The 22,196-nt window shown below is 38.0% G+C and overlaps 1 long non-coding RNA gene across 1 annotated transcript in view; it reads left to right on the plus strand.

Annotated features, from left to right (window-relative positions):
- The window catches only part of LOC127548305 (uncharacterized), a 39,014-nt gene that overhangs the window by 12,680 nt on the left and 4,138 nt on the right, over positions 1-22,196 (plus strand). The window lies entirely within an intron of this gene.

Here is a 22,196-nt window from a genome sequence, read left to right on the forward strand (position 1 = left end):
TCAGTATTTACTTGATCCAAGAGTAATATAAGAAGTTACAAGACGTTTAGTTGAAAAGAATGTTAAAAGTCATCTAGCTCAACTCCTTCATTTTACAGACAAGAAAACTGAGGCCCAGAGAGATTGTGATTTGTCCTAAAGTCTTATTATGTGGTATTTGAAGCAGGATCTGAACCCAGATCATGAGATCCCAGAACTAGTTCATGGTCTACTGTGTTATATTCTACTATTGATTGCCAAAATCACTGTCATATTGAGACCTAAAATTCTGCTCCTTCAGTTACCACCGACTCTCTGTATTCCCTTTAATGAGCATTAGTGTCCCTCCTCAAAATTATCAACCAATCAATTAATAAGTGTTTATTAAACACCTACTATTTGCCACATAGGTGTTGGGGATATAAAGGCAAAAAAGAAATATTCCCATATATAGATAAGGAAAGAATAATCCCTTCTTCTCTTTTCTTTTTTTCTTTTTGAATGTTTTATTAATCTGTTTTATTTTATCAGTCATTTCCTATTCTCCTACCACTAACATGTAATTAATCTAGATGTCCCCTGTAACAAAGAAAAATAGTTAAAACCAACTGTCCCAATGACCTTGTATGATAATATAGGCAACATTTTGTTCCCATAGTCCCTCATTTCTCTAAAGAAAATTCCTCTCTTTTTTATCTTGCCATCATTTACCACTAGCAATGTTAAAGGAAATTATTAGCACAAGGACAGAAATGTAGGAAAAGGAGAGACTCTTTCCACATATGAACAACTTAACCCCTATAAAGAATAAATTGTACAATTCCCATCTACCTACTTTGACTATTTAATACACAGTTTTTGTGCCTCGTATTGTTTTAAGACATCTGGTTGGAAAATTCTGTATTCAGCCACCTCCTCTGTCCCCTGGATTGGTTTCCTTGGTATGATTTGCCCTCCAGAGAGAGACACCAGTCTAGGATGAACTATCAGCACTATCTAGGACTCCCACTGGCCCACAGCAGGAGTCATGAAATTCCCTGAAAACAAAACCAAGTGCAATTCACTTTAATCTTAAAAATAAATGTGAAGTGTGACCATAAAGTAATGAGATGTATTTTACTAGACAGATGGGGGAAATCAGTCTCATTGTCTTGTAGTCACAGCTTCTCCATGCCATCCAGCCCTTCTAGGGACATGGAAAGGAGGGACACACAATCAAGGTCTGGAGATGAAACTACAAATTCTGGAAATGACTGTTCTAGAAGCTGAAAAAGGCTAGACCCTCTGCTCTATTCAGCCTGGGTTCTATGTCTAACAGTGGCCTTAAGGAATGGACTGGGGAATTTGTCCTTCCCTGAGTTTAGCTTCAAATGGTCTTGATTTCATTCCAATAGTATGCTGTGAAAGTATCATCTAAAGATTTCTCCAAGCTTTTTTCTACCCTGTTTGTGTCTCTAGCCCGACAACCTCCCAGAGATAACACCATATATTTATTTCTTGGAGGCAAGTACTCTGTGTTGACTGCCCACTGTGTAAAGAAACATTTGTTTTCCATTTGTTCTAAAAGTATTTCCTTTAGTTTTATGGGGTGAGCTTATGGGAGAAGATCCCTTATTCAATTCATGGTAAATGAGCAATGACTATCCTCTGAGGACCATGGTAATGATGAGGAAATTAGTCAGAAGGTAGGTGACCTGAGTTCTATGGCTAGTTCTTTCACTGACTCCCTCAGCTTCAAGTCAGTGATTCAGCCTGTTTCCCCTAGAAGGAAGAATTATCTGTGTCTTAGGTTATGACAGAACCACAATTTTACTGCCTTTCTCTGCTACATTTTGAGATCTTACAATTATTTTTTAGTAGCTTCACCAGATGGTGATTCAGCCTCAGTTTCCTCCAGGGAGAAGATTTATCTGTGTCCTTGGCTATGATAGAACTACAATCTTACTGCCTTCATTATCACATCCTGAGCATGGGCTCTTTTTTTTTCTTTTGATTTTTCTACCAAATAGAGCCACTGAGGATGAGTGCCAATGTTTATATCATTTGCTTACCCAGGAACTTATAGTATCTCCCTTCTGTTTACAATAGCAAATTCAAACTATTCTATTCATCTTTCAAGTTTCTCAACAATCTAGCTTCATCTATCATTCCAAACATTATTTCTCAATGATCCCCATTCATTCTCCCTCCACACTATTCAGAATGATCTCTTCATTTTCCCCAGCAGAGAACACAGGCATCCCTTCCATGACTTTACACATTCTGTTCCCCCCATTGTCCCTCCTCCTATTTCACCATCTAAAACTTTCAAACCCCATTTCAAGTTGTTCTTCACCTAGAAGCCTTCCCTAAGTACTCAAGCCTTCTATGATCCAACCCTCTTCTGCTCACAACATATTGTCACTCAAGATCTTCTTCTCTAATTGCTTCTCTCTGTGTCTCATCTTTTCTTTTCTTTTCCTTTTAGAAATTCAATTTTTTTTTCATTTTAACTCTGAATTCTATCCTCTTCACCTCTTTTCCTTGCTAGCCCTATTCTCTCCCTCACCGAGAAAGTGAGAAAAACACTCATTGTATCTCTTGACTTTTCAAGTAGACTGTGAACTCTTTGAAGGCAGGAACCAAATCTTCCTCTTCTTTGTATCCCTCATTGCTTAGGAGGCACTCAGTGAATACTTGTTAATGATTGAAACCATAATAGCTAACATTTTATAGCATTTTTATTAGCTTACAAATTGCCTCCACATCTATTATTTCATTGGTTTTATTTTTTAACCAATTCATATTCCTTTGTTTTTGAAGGTTCATAAAATACTTTTGTGACAACAATCATGTCAGATGCTTAGCACAAGCAATACTGTTCCCATTTTACTAATGAGGAAATTCAGCCACAGGAAACTGTGTTTCATAGCTACTAAGTGTCAGTTTCAAGACTTGAAACCAGGTCTTTTGGTTCAAAGATGCTTAGTCCATCACTCAGCCTGGCAAAAGACAAGGCAGACTGTAACATAGTAACCCTTTGGAAAATTGCAAATACAAAATGTAGTCAGGTCTAGACTAGTGGATGAGTCAAACAGAATTGAACTGGAGGAAACACAGCAAAGCCAGAGCAAGCCCATTTCCTACAGGTGGATCCTAACAGACCTGTTATGGAACTGGGGAAAGGGAAATTGTTCCCTTAGGGAAGGTGAAGGGATCTGAGAGTGAGGACCTCTGAAATGTAATTCCAAGATGATTGAGGTGAAAGGGACAAAGACTAGAGGCCAACTGTTCAGCATAATCGGCCAGAACAACAAATCAAGGGCTGGCTAATAGCTCAGGAGTCCAGCCAGGCGGGACCCATCCCAATTCCAAGAGGAACCCCCTGGCTGATCAGACCCAATGAGATTTCCCTCCATTAGGTCCCGGCAGGGAAGGGCGAGCTGAGCTGTTTTGTGTTGTCTGGGCAAAACGCCTGAGTGGATGTGACATAATTGAATGAAGCCTCAGCCTACTCTGGGCCCTAGCAAGGGAATTAGCAGGCCCAGCCCGGAATGCCTGCCTCCCAGTCTTTCTATTTGCATCTGCCAGCATAGCTGCACTCCCACAATGGCATGCTACCCTGGGAACAGCCAGGAAGTGGCTTTGATGAGATGTACAGATAAGGGGTGGGGGTGGGAGGTAGAAAATGGGGAGAAGAGAATCTAAAATGAATCAGCAGTTTCCAAGAAAAAGTAATTAGCCATAGACAAGGGCAGGGAGGGGTATGAGAGGTGATAGGGTTAAGGAATCATGGCAGAACTAAGTATTTGCCATTCTGTGAGACAGATGGGTGTGGAGATTCACAAAGAATAAAGGGGAGATCATTGAAGAGATAGAGAAGTAGAATGGCAGATAGAGAGACAAAGAAAGATAGAGGGAGGCAAGGAGTGAGATAGAAAGATACTTAAGAACAACCCACAAGATATCCAAAAGATGGGTCCAGCAATGAACTGAAAGATAGATAGGTGAATAGCAGGAGGAGAAAGACAGCTTGAGAAATAGATAGCTCAGAAGAGAGGGCCTAATCCATTTAGTATCTGAGCTCCCCATTCATCTAAACCAGAGTATCAGGTAGATTCTGCTCTAGCCCTAGGCAATTACCTGCTGGTCTGTCTCCTGTTTGAAGTACTGAACAAAATGCCTTGAGTGAATATTAACCTGTTCACTGTATCAGTGCTTTAGAGTCTGGATGCTGATTCAGAAAAGTTACATATTAGAGCAAAATTTGCCATGCTTAAACTCTGGTGCCTTGGTTCTTTGTAGGAACTCATGACCACCTGTACCTAGGAGAGTCTAAGAAGTCTAGCTAAGAAGCAGTTAGATGACACCGTGCACAGAGCACCAGCTCTGAATTCAGGAGGATCTGAGTTCAAATTTGGCCTCACTTAACACTTGTAACTTGTGTGATCCTGGGCAAATCACTTAATCCCAATTGCCTTGCAAAAAGAAAAAAAGAGAAAAAAAATCAGCCAAGACCATCTATTATTTCATTGGTTTTATTTTTTTAACCAATTCACAGTCCTTTGTTCTTGAAGGCTCATAAAACACTTTTGTGACAACAATCATGTGAGATGCTTAGCACAAGTAATATTGTTCCCATTTTACTAATGGGAATTTACTAATGAAATTCAGCCTCAGGAAATTTAAGGGGTTTTTAGCTACTAAGTATCAGTGCTAATACTTGAAACCAGATCTTTTAGCGCAAAGATGAGGGAGGGCACTAGCTACTTAGTCCACCACTCAACCTGGCAATAGACAAGGTAGACTGTAACATAGTAACCCTCTGGAAAAGTGCAAATATAAAATGTAGCGGTCTAGACTATCTCTATTAGAATAAGACCAACCAGTCAGCCATGGGATGAATCAGATTCTCTCCCCATTTCCCTTTATCCCTCTTTTGCTCCTCCACCAATTACAAAACTCAAAAATCCCCAGAGCATAAATCTGAGAGTGGAGTTAAGAAATAATAACTTGTTTTCCTATCAATCAGTTCTCTAGAACCCCTGAAAATTGAGGGAGCATCCTAATACATGTCAGATGAGACTTTTCCTACACACAAAGAGAAAAGTGGGAAGCTATTTTCAGAATTGCCATTCTACTACCTTTAGAAGGACCATAGCACCCCTCCTATCTTCAGCCATCTGTAAAGAAAATCCTTTAATAAATCTTATTTAGACATGTAAGTATGGATGCTGGTTTATCGCATAATCACTTATTTGGAGAGGCTTTGGCCTCCAAATATAGGAACTGAAGTGGGTAGGAAAAACAGATCAAGTCTATTTCTCATTTTAAAACTCCTAGAACTTTCAGAAGGAAATAACCCTCATTCAGTCTGCTACAGTGAGTGGCCCTAATTCACCTCTTTTAGAATGGAATGATTTTCTCCATTCCAAATTCCAAATTCAACTCTTCCCACCAAGGCTGAATGAGAGGAAATTAAAAGGACTTATTGTCATAGGCAGAGCCCACCCTTGGCAAGATTAAGGCATAAAAGTGAATTTGTAGAATCTCCCACTTCTAGGGAAAGGGGTCTTCAGTACCCCTTGCCCCATGCCCCATATTTTTATGACTTTTGGTACTAACTTTCTGTTCATATACCAGATGTTTGCCTTGCTCTCTGCCATCTGTCAACTCATCCCTTCAGGACCTTTGTAACAATGGCTAAAGATGTTAGCCCTCCCAGGAGTATTGGCATTCCAGCAGAATATTCTTAAAGATCCAAAAGAATGATTCTCTAATTTTAATATTCTAGAAGCCAGACCTGGAAAAGAAGGGAGATTTAATTTTGAGCAGGGAAATCTCCCTTGTGTCCCCTTCAGTTATGCTTCATAGGGCAGTCACCTAACTCTGCCTAAACATAAGATATGCCCCGGCAAAAAGATAGTCTCTGAAAAAATCTTCCATCTGGACAAAGGCGACCCAGGACACAATCATGTGTTGGATGTTACAGTAATGACCCTTTCCTGGCACCAATATTAGGAAATCCATATATATCATAACAAGCCTTCCACTGATGTTACAGCCTAACTAGTAGGCACAAAAGCTTTACTTGGTAGCTACCAGGCCCTGGACAGTTGCTCATGAATCAATTGGTAAAAATTTATTAATCACTTACCATGTACCAGGTACAGGGATTACAAAGACAAAAGTGAAGTGTCCTAACCTCAAGGAGTCAACAGTGTAGCCAAGAGAATCAATGTCTACATATTAAGCATATATAAAATAAATACAAGTTGATTTGTAGGGAGGGAGACACCAGGAAAAGGGGAGGGGGAATAATGGGGAAAGGAAGAAAGGCAGATAACTGAATGGTTATGTGGAAGTGAGAGGGTGATACATCAAAGATACATCAGTAAAGTCATCATTCTTAGTGACTGGGAGAATGGTGATGACCTGGACAAAAATATTCAAGATCAGAAGGAATTGAGCCTTTCTCTTTCCAAACTCCCTCCCCTGAATATAGTTTATGTATATGGACCTCTATGGGTTTTAATGTGCCCTCTACTCCCTTCACTCTTTTCTTATCATCAAAATAAGCAAAATAGTTTGGGAGGAGGTGGGAAGGGGAAGTATAACCACTTCCCTGGCCCAGGAAGGCAGCAAAATATGGCTATCCTGAGTTAGTACCTGACTCAGCTGCATATCCAGATGGGTTTTCTTTCACCTTGAGCACAAAAAAAAAAAAAAAAGGAAAAAGAGTATGCACGTGTGTATATATACATATATATATATATATGTATTTATATAGATATAGATAGATAATGGGCCACATTAGGCCATCCCTGTGATATCCCCTTCAACTTCTACTCGGGAGACCTTAGTTATTCCCCTGCTTATCATAGTCCTAGCTCCCTAAAATGACATGAGACTAAATGCTTAATTCAGCTCAGAGTCTGCTCTGACAAAGAAGATAGGTTTAGGTTAGAGTGTCAGATTCACCTTCATGGGCAGTAAATTTCCAAATAGCAGAGATGAGATCCTGAGCACCCCAGGAAGAAGTCTCAGTTCCACCCACCCTGGCCTAGTAGAATGTAGTAATGTGCAGCAGAGGACTCAACTTCCCCTCCTCCCCTATAGGAAAGGACATGGGGGTAAAAGGAAGCATAAGGAGAAAGAAGAAATGGTTTATCAAAAGGGAGAAGGAAAGGACAGATCAAGAAAATAGACAGGGAGAGAGATTCAGGGAAAGGACTAAGACTTGATGACTAGAAAAGCAAGGTTCTTCCTTCTAGGGCAAGATGGATAGAAAAGATAGGTATGGGGGAAAGGAGAAGGAAAGGAAAAAGAAGAAAAATAAAATAGAATAAGACTGAAGTTAGAAATGCAAATAGGACGAGATTAAAAAGGTATCATTCTTACTGAGAAGATAGGAAAGACAGAGAATCACAGACTTTCAGTAGGGGAAGAGACCTCGGAGGTGTTCTACTTCCCCTTCTATCTGAACAAAATCCCCTCTAAAATATACCTGACAAGTGGTCAACCATCCTTTGCTTGCAGACCTTCAGTGAGGGAAAACCTATTACTTCTCAAGGCATCCAATTCCCATTTGGGATAGTGCTCATTTGTGGAAAGATTTTCAATATCAAGCCTAAAGAGTTACTGCCTCATTGAAATTTCTACCTATTGCTCTTACTTTTTCCCTTCTGAGACCAAGTAAAACAAATTTAATCCCATTTTCATATGACAGCCCTCTACACAATTGAGGAATAACTGTATACACTACATCTTCCTTCCCCAGCAAGTCTACCCTTCTCAAGTGAAATATTCCCATTTCATAGTGCAATCCTACCATGGCACCAAACCTCCCCCCTCCATACACACACACATACACACACATTCGATGAAGCTTGTGAATGTTATATGCAACATATTACCATAATCTCTCTCTCTCTCTCTCTCTCTCTCTCTCTCTCTCTCTCTCTCTCTTGCTCTCTCTCTCTCTCTCTCTCTCTCTCTCTCTCTCTCTCTCCTCTCTCTCTCTCTCTTCTCTCTCTCTCCTCCTCACTTTCTAGACCTAAGTTTATCACCTCACCTCAATTTGCCCTCACACTAACAGGAGTGGAGTGGGACTAGCCATTATTACTCAGCTACAAATGACTGTCTTTTTCAGTATCCTAGGAATAAACCTGATGTGAAAGGAATATCTATATATTTACTACTTGCCAGTGGAGTTCTTGAGCTCCCATCAGTGTTATTTACATAAAATTCATCATGACCTCATTAACTCTTAAACATGAAACATTTACTGAAGAATAAGTCATAAGCAAGAATAATCATAGCATTACTCAATGGAGTGAGCAAAACAAATGTAAAGGCAGGAATACTCAAATAATCAAATTATTGCCAATAAGCCTAGGTCATACTTATCCCAAAAGAAAAAAAAAAAAAAACATTGAAGCTTAAATGGGAATCCCTTTCAGCCTAAATTAATCATCTCATATCTTAGAAGGAATGCATGTGAATAGTCCAACTGCATATGAGAAAACACCCACAAAGACAATGATTTAAGTAGATGTCACAGCAGATAAAGTCCTGGGCCTAGAGTCAGTAAGACCTGAATTCAAATGCAATTTCAGACATTTACATTTATTTGCTATGTAGGCAAATCACTAAATCTCTGTTTGCCTCAGATTCCTTATTATAAATTTGGGATAATAATAACATCTAACTTCCAGGTTTGTTGTGCAGATCAAATGAGATAATAATTACAAAGTATTTAGCACAGTGTCTGATATACATAGCAGGTATTATGTAAATGTTAGCTATTATAATAATTATTATTAATTTACCCAAAACTACATGAAGCCAACCATCTAGCAAAGATCAGGAGATACCCCAATCTACCAGTGGACAACTCAATTATCTCTTGCACCAATATCTTGTCCTATAATAAACTTAAATGAGAACTTTCCAAAGAAAGAAAGAATATTCAGACTCTATTGTTCTAAAGTTCTGAGATACTTTCACCACATGTGATCCCTATATATGCAGTTTACTACCATTGTACTTTAAGTTCATGATCATTCTTCCTTCTCCAAAGAATATGTATATTTGTTGGAGATTGTGCTGCAATTCTGGAGGGCAAACACTTTATAACCACTATTCTTTGTTATGTCATTTCAGTTTTATAAAAAGTTTATTGAATCTATCAACTAATTGTTAAGGGGAAGCACATCTGTAGGGGCTCATGAGCTGAAGCAGAAGAATCAAACTCACAGCCCAAGGGCTGGACTAGATTATAATGTAATTGGAAAATGTTTAACAAAATAAATAAAAATACACTACAACATAAATAATGCTGACTTATAGTTTTCTAAGTCTACATGCAGCCTACCATTTCTATTAGACTTTGAGCTATCATGAAGCTTTATTATTAGGAATATATATCTACAACTATATAATATAATATATATCTACAGATATCCTAAAACCAAAGATCAAAGTTACCCTCTGGCAACCCAACCTGCTAGTACAAGTTTGAGTTGGAGGAATGAGAGCAGAAGGAGCATTACAAAAAATAAACTCTTGAAAACTAAAAATGCAAGTAAGATTGTAGAATGAGAAACAAAGAGAGCCCAGAACACAGTCTTAGGAATCACCTATAGTTAAAGAGCATGATATGAATGATGAGCCAGCATAAGACATGGAGAAGTGACTCATACAGTTAGAAGGAGAACCATGAAGATCATGAAAACACAAAAGGAGACGATGATCAGCCATGTTAAAAGATTGGTCAAGAAGGCTGAAGAAGAAGAGAATATTGTCAGATGTTGCATTTAAGAAATTTTTGGTAATTTTGGAGACAACAGCTTCCATTTGGTGCGGGCAATGGGAAATCAGACTACTAAAACTGAGGATCAAATGAGAAAAGTCAAAGTAACAAGAGTAGGCTTATTCAGGGATTTGTTTTTGTTTTTGCTTTTTTAAGGAAGAGAAATATAGGATGAGAGCTTATAGGGATGGTAAGGTATAATGAAAGGCTTTATTTTTAAGGATGGGACTGATTTGAACATGTTTGAAGGCAGTAGGAAGGAAAGAGTTGATGGTTCCAGTAGTTTATTGATTGAGTTCTGCAGAACATTTTGAGGTCTGTATTTGTATTATGGGGATTTGTGGTCTGTCAATCCATGAAAGATAGATAGCTTTTGATGTGTAATTTTGGCCTCTAGGTCATACCTTGCTAGGCCTTTGGTTGGCATTAAATTTTTATAGCCTGAAATGATATGTTATAGCTTCTAGCATTTCCTTGCTTAATCTACATCACTCAGTAAGTCTGGGCTCCAGGGGGTTGGCCTTCTGTATTTTTTGATGTGCTGATGACTTCGTACCAAATTGCTATTGTGATAATGATGTATTGCAATCCCCTCCTACTTTTGGCTGAAACTCCTTCTCAAGACCATGATGATAGATTATATTATGGTTAAGCATTTTCCTACTTCTGGCCTTTGCCTATATTATTTTCTCTTCTCTCTCTTGACCCACTCAAAATTTACCCACCCTTTAAAGCCCAATTCAAATGCTACATTCTTCATAAATATTATACAGAACTTTGTTTACACTTAATGTGTTTAATTTTTTTGTTGTAATTAGAAAATATATCATCTTCCCCTAATAAGCTATAAATGTTATGAGGGCAGGGTTAGTATCCCATGTAAACTTTGTACTATCATTAAGCCCTATCACAGCACTCTGAATACAATAGGCATTTAATAAGTTCTGTTGCAACTGTTGAGTTCTAATAGAAACATTAAAAAGTCCTCAAGTGAGAAAGTTTAGCTTTATCAGAGAGGGATGTCTGTCTATTATGCAAAATGACTGTATACCTTGATCCAGTATAGGATTTAGAGCTAGAAAAGACTTCAGATATCACCTGGTCCAATTGCCTCATGAGGAAACAAGTCAAACAGTAAACTGTACTTATCCAAAGCCACACATGAGGCAAAGAACAGAACCAAGAGTTGAATCATGAAAGAGCACTAGCTTTAGTCTCAAAGGACTTGAGTTCAAGTTCTGACTCTGATTGGTAGTACCTTGTGACTTTAAAGAAGTCACTTATCTACATGAGTAATAGTTTCTTTATCTGTAAAATATGGCTAAATGGTCTCATATATCTCTTCCACCTCCAGTTTTATGATCTTATGATCCTGACTGCAAATCTAGTTTTCTTTCCCTTAGATCCAGGAGTATGCTAGAGTCAGCTCTAACTGACTTATGGAAAATGTTAAATTTTTAGTGTAAGAATTTACACCTTAAAAATGCAAATTGTTATAAATTAGGACTCAGTTTATTATTTTATTAATTGTCTAGACTTAATAAAATGTTAATAATGCATATTAAATTTAAAAGTATATACATATCTTTTCAACAATGAGGTGATTCAGGCCAATTCCAATTGACTTATGATGAAGGGAGCCATCTGTATTCAGAGAGGTGACTAAGGGAACTAAAGGTGTTTTACAACAGAGTATTTTCATCTTTTGTTGTTGTTGCTCTTTGCTTGATTTTTTTTTCCTTTTTGATTTGTTTTTTCATGTGCAACATGACAAATGTACAAATATGTTTCGAAGAATTGTACCTGTTCAACCTATATTGGCTTACTTGATGTCTAGGAGAAGAGGGCAGAAAGGAGAGAGGGAGAAAATTTTGGAACAGAAAGTTTTATAAGGGTGACTGTTGAAAAGTATTTTTGCATGTATTTTGAAAATAACAAGCTATTGTTTGTTTGTTTTTTAATTACATGCATACATTTCCCCCTAGAGAGCATGCCCCCACTTTACTTTGTAAGCATTAGAAAGCTAAATGGTGCAGTGGCTATAACGCTGGTCCTGGAATCAGGAAAATCTGGATTCAAAACTGCTTCAGCTACTTAATAATAGTACCTACTTCCCAGGGCTGATGTAAGGATCAAGTGAAAGAATAGGCAAAAAGTACTTATTTAAACACACTGACTGGCACCTAGTAAAGACTTAATAAATGCTTGTTTCCTCCCTTCCCCACTCAGTATAAACATATCATTTTACTGTAGTTGGAGTCCAGTAGAAGGCTCAGGGAATGAAATCATCATCAGATTGGAAGCCTAGTGACTGGAGGCTTTATTATTATATTACTGACATTTATATAAGGCTTTAAGGTTACAAAGAACTTTACATCCATTATCTCATTTGAGCTTCATAACTCCTCGATTAGACCACACTGCTTCTTATAACCTTAGAAATGTAGGAAAGGGTACTTAAATGGATCGTGCTAACACGATGATACTTAGCAGAACAGCCTAGCAAAAACAGCCAGCTGAGTTCAGGAACAGACATTAAGCCAGAAAATTGGGGAATGGAGTTAGGGGGAAGAGGAAAAACATCAAGCAGAGGTATGGTTGGAAGGCATCGGGATAAAACAAATGCAAATCAGGTGTTCCTTCTTAAAATCTGGATAAAGATAAACCATAGATAAGGCTTATAACTAAAGACCTGCCCCAGCCTAGCAACTTGGAAGGACCTAGAAGCTGATGCTGTGGCTGCTATCCTGAGAAAGGCAGACCAGGAGAAAGGGTTAGAGTGTATTCTCAGCAGCAGCATATGTCTGAGTATGTGGTCATGTGCTCTTGCGTCATAGGACACTTCCCCTTGGTGAATAATGTTTTCCCTTCCATATCTTTCTCCGTTGTTTCAATATATTTTGGGTCAGCATGAGAAATTAAATGGGAATTTTTTAGAGGTTTTGTGGAAACCACAGATAATATGCAAAAGCCAGCAGACTACAAAGAGTCCATGACCAAACACTTAACCCAAATTTTACAATAAGGTTCTGTAAACACTCCATAAAAGAAAAAGGGGAAAAAATCCATCTCCTTCTTTGGTACAAAGTGGGGGCCAAAAATTTTTATGTGGCTTTTCCAAATCTCAGGAGCACCAAACTCTTTACCCCACAGATATAGAAGGAATAACTATAGTAGTGAGAATCACAATCCAAGACATGACCAGCAATGCCTTTTAGCTGCCAGACAAACCCATACCCTCTAGGTGCTCTGTTAGGCTGACTGAACTCCCAGAGATGCCAGCAAGAACCCTTGGGAAGAAGTTAGGAACAGAGGATGGGCATGCAGAAGACATGTCACTTTACTGTAGATTAAATAAACAATATAAGGTGGGAAAAATCCACATGAATAAAGTCACAAAGTCACCCATTTTTAGAATTGAAAAGATTATCTAATCATATGTCCTCCTTTTATAAATTAACAAATTGAGATTGAAAGAGGGAAGGTTACTTCATGCAGATTTTTGCCTTGTAGAATAACTAAATTGTATTATTTAGTGGTTAAAAAACTTAGAGAATTATACAATCATAGAACATACGAGCCATAGAAATGGAAATTTTAGATGTAATTCAGTCCAACTACCTAATTTTAAAGATGAGTAACCTGAAATGGGGTGGGGGGGGAGGGGAGTACTGATTTCAAATAGGAAATATAAAGTAACCAGGTCATAAAGTTAAGTAAACAATGTGTGTGTGTGTGTGTGTGTGTGTGTGTGTGTGTGTGTGTGTGTGTGTACACACAAAGTCTTTGAGAACTCTTTCTTTTTGCCCAATCCTCTATCTTATATTTGGTGAGTAATGGACTTAAGTGATTTGAATTGTCTTGCCAGTTGCCCCCCAGTGAAATGCTTTGGACTATTGAAAAATAACTTGAAGAAAAATTGTGGGGCTTTGTCAATTCTTAAATTAGTACTTCCTCTGAAGAGGCCCCATATGTACAAAAATATTTATAGCTTCTCTTTTTATAGTAGCAAAGAATGGGAAACTAAGTAGTGGGGTGCCAAAACAAGAAGTGAGGTGCCCATCAGTTGGGAAATGACAGAACAAATGATGTTATATGAGTGTAATGAAATATTACTTTTATGTTGCACAAAGTAATGAAATGGACAGTTTCAGAGAATCAGCACATGTGTGAGGATGCACACTGAAGTGAACAGAACCAGGAGAACAATTTATGCAGTAATAGCAATAATGTATTGACAAACAACTTTGTAAGGTTTAAGAACTCTCTTAAAGGAAGGAAAGGGACCCACATGTGCAAAAATGTTTGTGGCAGCCCTTTTTGTAGTGGCAAGAAACTGGAAACTGAGTAGATGCCCATCAATTGGAGAATGGCTGAATAAATTGTGGTATGTGAATATTATGGAATATTATTGTTCGGTAAGAAATGACCAGCAGGATGATTTTAGAGAGGTCTGGAGAGACTTACATGAACTGATGCTAAGTGAAATAAGGAGAACCAGGAGATCATTATACATGACAATAACAAAACTATACAAAGATCAATTCTGATGGATGTGGCTCTCTTTAACAATGAGAGGATTCAAACCAGTGCTACTTGTTCAGTGATGAAGAAAGCCATCTACATACACCCAGAGAGAGGACCATGGGAACTGAGTGTTGATCATCACACAACATTCTTACTCTCTCTGTTGTTTGCTTGCATTTTGTTTTCTGTTTTTTCTTCTTCTTGATCTGATTTTTTTTGTGCCACAAGATAACTGTATAAATATGTATACATATTGGGTTTAACGTATATTTTAACATATTTAACATGTATTGGACTACCTGCCAGCTAGGGGAGAGGATGGGGGCAAAGAGGGAAAAATTTGGAACAAAAGGCTTTACAAGGGTCAATGTTGAAAAATTACGCATGCATATGTTTTGTAAATTAAAAAAAAAAAAAGGTTTAAGAACTCTGCTAAACAAAATAACTAACCATAATTCCAGAGGATAGATGATGAAGCATGCTTCCTATTTTCTGACAAAAAAAGGGATGATGCACTCAGGATGCAGAATAAGACAGATTTTTAAGACCTGATCAAGGTAGGGATTTGCTCTTCTCAACTATGCATATTTGTTATGAGGTTTTGCTGAATGTTCCCCTGTTAGGGAGGGGTATTAGAAGGAGAAACATAAATTTTTGTTATTGAAAAAAATGAAAGAGATATTTTGGATCCTTTCTCAGAAAGAAGATGCCTTCTTGGGAATCTAATGGTAGGACATGGAGGTTTTTAATCGCCATTTAAGATCCGGTATTAGTGATTAGAATTCTCCTGGTATTGGACACTGGTGAGATTCCTGATTGATAGCCATGGTTTTCTGGGTCCATTGTTAGAAAGACTGGTAGCAAAGGGGGAATAGCCTCAGTGAAGAAAGATCCCCAAGCTTATGCTGTGTCCCTAGAGATATATGCTTCCCAAAAGACTGAAGATTCAGAAGGCCTTCTCCAGTGTAATAGGATGGCAATCAAGGATAGACCAGGCCATTAGAATGATACCTGACACTGCTCATTGGAGATAAGAGAGGGAACAGTACCATTTGCTGGAACTAGGAGGAAATGTCAGAGAGAGAACTCTAAGAAGTCTCTGAAGAACTTTAGGAGGTACCACCTACCAGCGTGGCTTACTTAGACTGCAAGTATTTAAGGCTCTGTATATAACTCTGTGGTAATGGTCTGTTCATCAGATTTTCCAAGAGCTTTCTTTTAAGTTCTATTTTGTTTTCTTTGACCTTTCAATAGCTTTAATTTTGTAAATTGCATGGTTGAAAAGGAAGTTGTTGTCATCATACTGAAGGGTGTCTCCTAGTTATTTTCCTTTCTTTTATTGGGGGGAGGGGATGAGCCATAGAACTTAGAAATTCTCCAGAGTAAATCTAGGTCCTTAATAGCACAAGAGCTTCTAATATAAGAGTTTCAGGTATCTGTTTGTAGATCAGTATTTGGAAGCAATATGACTTTATATTTAGGATACCTCTACATGGGCTCTTTAAATGAAATTGTATGATAGTTTGAGAGAAACCTTCTTTCTGAATAAAACATAAGCATATAATCAGCCTGATGAACCTAGTTTGAGAAGATCATCTAATTTAGAGATCCCCAAATTTGGGGTGGGAAAAGCAACTTTTAATCCTCCAAAACTTGAAGAAAACAATTGCAGGGAAGCAGATTCAACTACAGGAATATGCTGGAAAATGTTTAAAAAAAAAAAAAAAACATCCTCCAAAATGCATGGGACACTTTTTGTAGTATTTGCCATTTTCAAGATGGAAATGCCGATGTGAAAATTAAAATTTCAGTATCTGGAATTTCTAGTTAGCCCCAATACTCCCCTGTCTGTACTCTTATCTTCCACTGGGGAGTCTAGAAAAACTTCTGTAGTGAGAGGAAAGCTTTGTGTGGCTCAAAGGGAAGTAGGCTAGACATTTCTATTCTTTCCCTCCTTCTACAAGGGAGGCTTTTATTCCTGCCAGAAGCAGATCATTGGGGCAAGAAACTACTCTGCTCTTTTCAGAGAAAAGGGGTGCAGGTTGCAAGTATATTTATCTATTCCCTTACATATTGTTCATCTGAGGGATTTGATTGAGTCTCATCTAACTTTTGATCACTTGACTATTTGGAAAAGGGGAAAGGGAGGAAGGAGGACCTCAACATCTATATCCAAGGCTTGACCCCCTTTCCCACCTAATATAAATTCCACAATGAACACATTTAGAAGCCCATTTATCCAAATCAATTCCCCATTGGGAAAAAGAAAAAACTCAACTCAGACAAGAGATAGGGCCCTGAATGTCCCCCAAGAGGAAACACAAAAAACTCAAACTGGGAATAAGGAAATGACAGACTCCCATCATGTCCTCCCAGAGTCTTTTCTTTCAACAATCTAAAACCTAAAATGTTGACTTCTTCCAGTTTTTCTCTCAAAGCTGCAAGCTTTAAATCCCCATAGTGGGACTGATGAAGGCTGCTCCACCCCATCCTCACACAAAGCAAGGCATCCATGTCCCCCAGTATGGAGAGAGCCCCATATCAATAGGCTTTGGAACAGGAGTTACATATGGAAAATAGAATAGGGTGGAAATGAAAGTAGAGAAGGAGAGGTGGTAGCAGCCAACAAGATCTCTGAGATTTGAGCTGGTAATGATGGACCTCTATCTAAACCAGCCAGATCTTTCATTTCTGGGTTGCAATAGTTATGGCCCCTACCTGATTCCTCAATGTCATTCTACCAGACATTTCTACAATGCTTGTTGTGAAACAAACCAAGGAAATAACCATTCTATTTCTATTTAAAACCTCATCTGTGCTTTATTCCCCAGGGTGTCTTCAAACAAGAAAGCCAATTACTCCCTTTTTTAATCAAGGAAAAGAACCCAAAATAAAACATCTCCCCCAAATAATGTGCCATTTCCCACTATCACCCCATTTCCAAGTTGGCAAAATTACTCCAGCATCTACTTTCTTCTAGTCTTGCTTCTCAAATGCCAAATGCTGCTGAAGAAAATCAAAACCTGCTTATTTCATTCACAATAGATTTATGCTGCAATCATCTCAGCTGGGACTTTAAAGCTTCAAGCAAATCTTTTATAAATCACTTATTGTCCCCTATCACACCCGTACCTCACCTTCTCTTTTTACCTCACATCCTCAGTGTTCTTTTTTCCCAGTCTCCTCTTCCCAGGCAGTGACCTCAGCTTCTACTTCATTGAGAAGATAGAAGTCATCTGACCATTTCTTCAATTCCCTTCTGTCTGGTCTCAAAACCTTTTTGGACCTGCTCCTATCATACCCCATTTTTATCCAGTAATAGAGAAAGAAATCTTTATTTCCAGCCAAGATTAATATGGGATCTGTGTGATACTACCTGTAATTTCCCTGGATCTCCCCTTCCTCGACTATAAAATGAGAGGGTCAAATTAGATGACCACTGAATTTTCTTTTAACTTTAAATCATGACTTCAATTCAAATGCCATTCTTGCCCCCTCCCCTGTACCCCCTGTGATCTTGGGAAATTCACTTTATCTATATGGGCCTCAGTTTTCTCATCTGAAAATGAATGGGTTGGTTAGATGAACCCTAAATACCACCCCCAGCTCTCAATCAATGCTTCTATAATTCTATCTTCTTCTGCCTTCTCTAGGAACTTGCTCAGTTAATCATTCGTTTTTTTTCTCCCTATTTCTTTCATCTTCAATGTATCTGTCTCTACTGGCTTCTTTCCCTATGCCTTCAAATATGTTGAGGTCTCCCCTACCCTATAAAAAGCCTTTCTTCAACCCTACTACTCCCTCAATCTGTTGTCCCATCTCTCTTTTCTTTTTTCACTGCCAAATTCCTTAAATACAGTTGCTGCCTCCACTTCCCCACCACCTGCTCAACTCCCTGCAATCTGACTCCCATCAAATTATCTACTAAAACTGCTCTCTCAGACATTATCAGTGACCAGCCCCCATAAATGTCAAATCCAAAGACCTTTTCTTGGTTCTCATCATCTTTGACTTTTTTGTAGGATTTAACACTATCAACCATCCCTTCCTCTTGGATATTTTTGCCTCTCTTAGAGGCAGAGATACCATCCGTTTTTGGTTTTTCTCCAACCTTTTCAAATACGCCTCAGCTTCCTGTGCTTTTTTGTTCTTTTATCCTTTTTCCCACTCCTCAAAACTTTATACTTAGCTTTCTCTTCTCTCTACAAGCCCTTTCCCATGACTTTTATTAGCCCTTCTGAAATCATCTCAAGCCCAAATCTCTGTTCAGCGCTTCAGTTTTTTAAGTAGTTGAGGAACAGCCATTTGGGTGTCTCACCCAAAGCATCAAGCTTAATATGTCTCAAGTTGAATTATTCATCCTTAAACTTCACCTTCATCCTCCAAATTTCTTGTAAGACAGGTGAATCAGCACAAAAGAAGGACAAAGGCCTTTACTTCCATTCTGATCTCTCTAGGGTCACTAAAAGCCTCCTAGAGAGTTATCAAAGATTCAAGCCAATTTGCATGGCTATGGACCTTGTTTCCAAGAGCATTACAGGACTTGAAATGAATTCATTTGCCCTAAACATAAATAGAACTTTCTGAGGGGTCCAAATGAGACTGAAAAATAAATCTTTTGTTAAATGATACAAATAAAAGAACTGAAAATGTGTTGATCTGAGCACTCCCTCCCACAGGCATGTTAGAAAGCAAAGGCTCACAAAAGAGCAGTAATGTTCCCTTCAGGAAGAAAACCCATCCTGCAGATGGCAGCAACAGCTCAGGACAGAAACATCTAAAACAATAATTGCTGATCAAGGTGGAGTGGAGGAAGGATGAGGAAATGAGGAAATGCTAAGGCATTAGAGAAATGAGGAAATGCTTATGGCTGTGGGAGATCCATCATGCAATGGAACATGCATGTTTATTTCCCAGGGAGGATTTCCTATATCATTAATATAGGAATCTTAGGGGGATTTTGTGGAGGGGAGGAGGAAAATAGAAACAAGGTCTACTACTAAATGTTCCCTTGTTGTTTATTTGTTTGTTTGTTTGTTGTTTGTTTTTGCTATTTTTCCTAGTTGAAAGGGCACTAAAAGGAATAAAGAAGCTTCTGGGTCATGTGTGCAACAAAATGGAGAACTAGACATTTTCTCTGAATGCAATGTCTCAGATCTCTATGAAACAGAAATTATGCACCAAAAATAAAGCAACTTCAGCTTTCTCCTTGGTCTCCAAGGACACCCACCATCCAAAAGATTTTTTAAAAATCAAATGATCCTCAATGATCCTGAGCTCACTCAATACTCCTCCCCCACTTCCCATGTTACCTACAAGGAGGCTGCATTAGCAGAAGGACCTGCCATTTAGGCTGGAAAGAAAGTACAATCCCATACCCTATCATCCCTCCCTCTTCCAATGCCATGAAGATGACAGCTTCAGACTTGTGGATGTTTGCTCAAGCAATGAGGGACAGTCAGTGTAGCAAGAGTCAGCCCTTCTGGAACAAAAGCCTACTAAGGACCAGTACAACCATTTTCTGAAAAGCAATGGAGCTCAGGTGAAGCATAGGGTGATCTACCCTACAAATCCGAGCATAACCATAAGTGACTAAAATGCATGTTCAATAAAAAAGAGGCATTTGAAACATTTTAGGAAGAAAACCAGAACTAAAAACTAAAAAAGATTATTTGTTCCCCAATACCCTAAACAACAGAAATGCGAGAAAAGTAAGTAAAAGTAGTAGCCAAGAACAGCAACAGTTACAACAGAATGATCAGTAATAAATATCTTTCTAAATACACAAAAGGAAATAGGGATGAAATTTTAAGTCCAGAGAAGGATTTGCATTGAACATTAAAGAGGCAAGCATGAGGTATTACATACAGGACCCAATGATACCCTGCCTACAAGTGAATCAATGATTTTTTTTTGTTTTCTGGGACTACATTATAACACCAGAAAATCCATGAAAGGCAGAAAAGGAGCAAAGGAATAGAGAGGAATATGTGATGTTCTGGTATCAAATTAAGGGCTAGTAGTGGAGAAAAAGATGGCTCCTGTGGTCTCAGAAAGAGATCTATAGGGGAATAGGTAAGGAAGAAGGGGAAAGGATTGAAAAAGGAGGAAAAGGGAGGTGGCCTTGCTTTAGTGATAGAACAGGGTTCTCAAGATGAATGCAGAGAGATGTTCTATGAAGAGGGATGGGAACCTTGTATTAGGTGTGATCTGAGGGTTTTAGTGCTTGAAAAGTTTACTATCCTATATCAAGAGAGGTGTTAGAAATTGTGGAAGAATCTGCAGAAAGGGGAGAGCAAGGATTCAGGGAGGAAACTGTGAAGCAAATGGAGGGGAAGGGGAATGGCAACCATAGAGGATATTGATCTAGCAATGGTGAGCTACATAATCAAGGAAATGGTGGAGGAGGAGCCAAATCACAGGGCTATATCCTCCCTGACACCTACAATAGTTGTCATTGTTCTGAAAGGGAGGCACAAGGGAAAAGGGGAATCCAAGTGTCAAGTTCTACAAGGCAGTGGCAGATACTACATAAAGGGAAGAGACTAGAATGTATACCTTTCAAGTTTTGATTGCTTGAGGAGTACAAAGAAAAGAGAGAGACCAGATAATTATAGGCATCATGAACCAGAGAATAAAGGTCTAGAGCAGATAGAAAGAGAAGATGGATAATGAAAAAAAATAAGAGAAATCCTTTTTATAAAGGAGCACAAAAAATAAATTGAAATTAATGAACAGAGAGATAGCTAGATGGCAGAGTAGATAGAGCACTGGCCCTGAAGTTGAGGACCTGAGTTCAAATGTGACCTCAGACACTTAAAACATTCTAGCTGTGTGACTCTGGGCAAATCACTTAACCCCAATTGCCTCTGATTAAAAAAAGAAGAAGAAAAGAAAAGAAATTAACGAACAGGACTTGTTGAAAAGGAGGAGAAGAAGAAATCTACTTGATTGAGAGGGACAAAATGGGGAAATAAATAATCAGATAGAAGCAGGAGAGAAAAAAAGAAACTAATAAGCAAAATCACAAAAAGAAAGAAGTAACAAACAAGAGGAGGGGATCAGGGATAAGGAGAAGAGAGCCAGTGGAAACTGAGTCACCTTTAAAAAGATTAAGATAAAGTAACTGAAGGAACATTGTACTTTGTTTACAGCAGAAGAAAAGGAGGTAGAAGTAGAGGGAATCAACAATGCTGTTTGTAAACTCTATTTCAAAAAAAAAAAAAACCAACAATATTAAAGACAGATGGAGGAAAATATAAATCTATCATACTTTGAATGTGAATGGCAATTTTTAATGAGTGATTAATTAGATAATAAAACAAAATCATATAATTTGTTCTTTGCAAGATGCACTTTTTAAAAACAAAGACATTCACAAAATAAAAATGAGGGAATGAAGAAAACAATTGACTGTGGATCAAGGGAATTCCAAAAAGCAGTAGTTGCAATCAAGCTACCTCATAAAGCAAAAACAAACACTCAAAAAGTAAACAGGATTAAAAAAGGAAACTATATTATACTAAGAGGAACAATAGATAATAAATCTCTATCAATAATAAAATGTACTCTGAATGCCTTAACATCCAAATTTATAAAGGAAACATCTGAGCTACAAAAAGACAAAACAGTAACACAATATAGACAGGAGATATTAAAATCCCTTTCTCAGTTTTAGTTAAGTCTAACAAAAAAATAAATGAAAGGAAAAAATATAAAACTGATCAAATTCCTGGACAAAGTAGTAGTTGAAAATATGTAGTCTTCTAAATGGGACAGCAAAAAAATATACAAATTTCTTAGTATTACATGGAACTTTTACAAAAATTGACCATATATTAGAACAAAAAGATGTTTCAAGCAAATATAAAAAGACAGAAATCGTTTAATGCTTCTC

Source organism: Antechinus flavipes, chromosome 2 (genome assembly GCF_016432865.1).
Source record: "Antechinus flavipes isolate AdamAnt ecotype Samford, QLD, Australia chromosome 2, AdamAnt_v2, whole genome shotgun sequence".
NCBI lineage: Eukaryota > Metazoa > Chordata > Mammalia > Dasyuromorphia > Dasyuridae > Antechinus > Antechinus flavipes.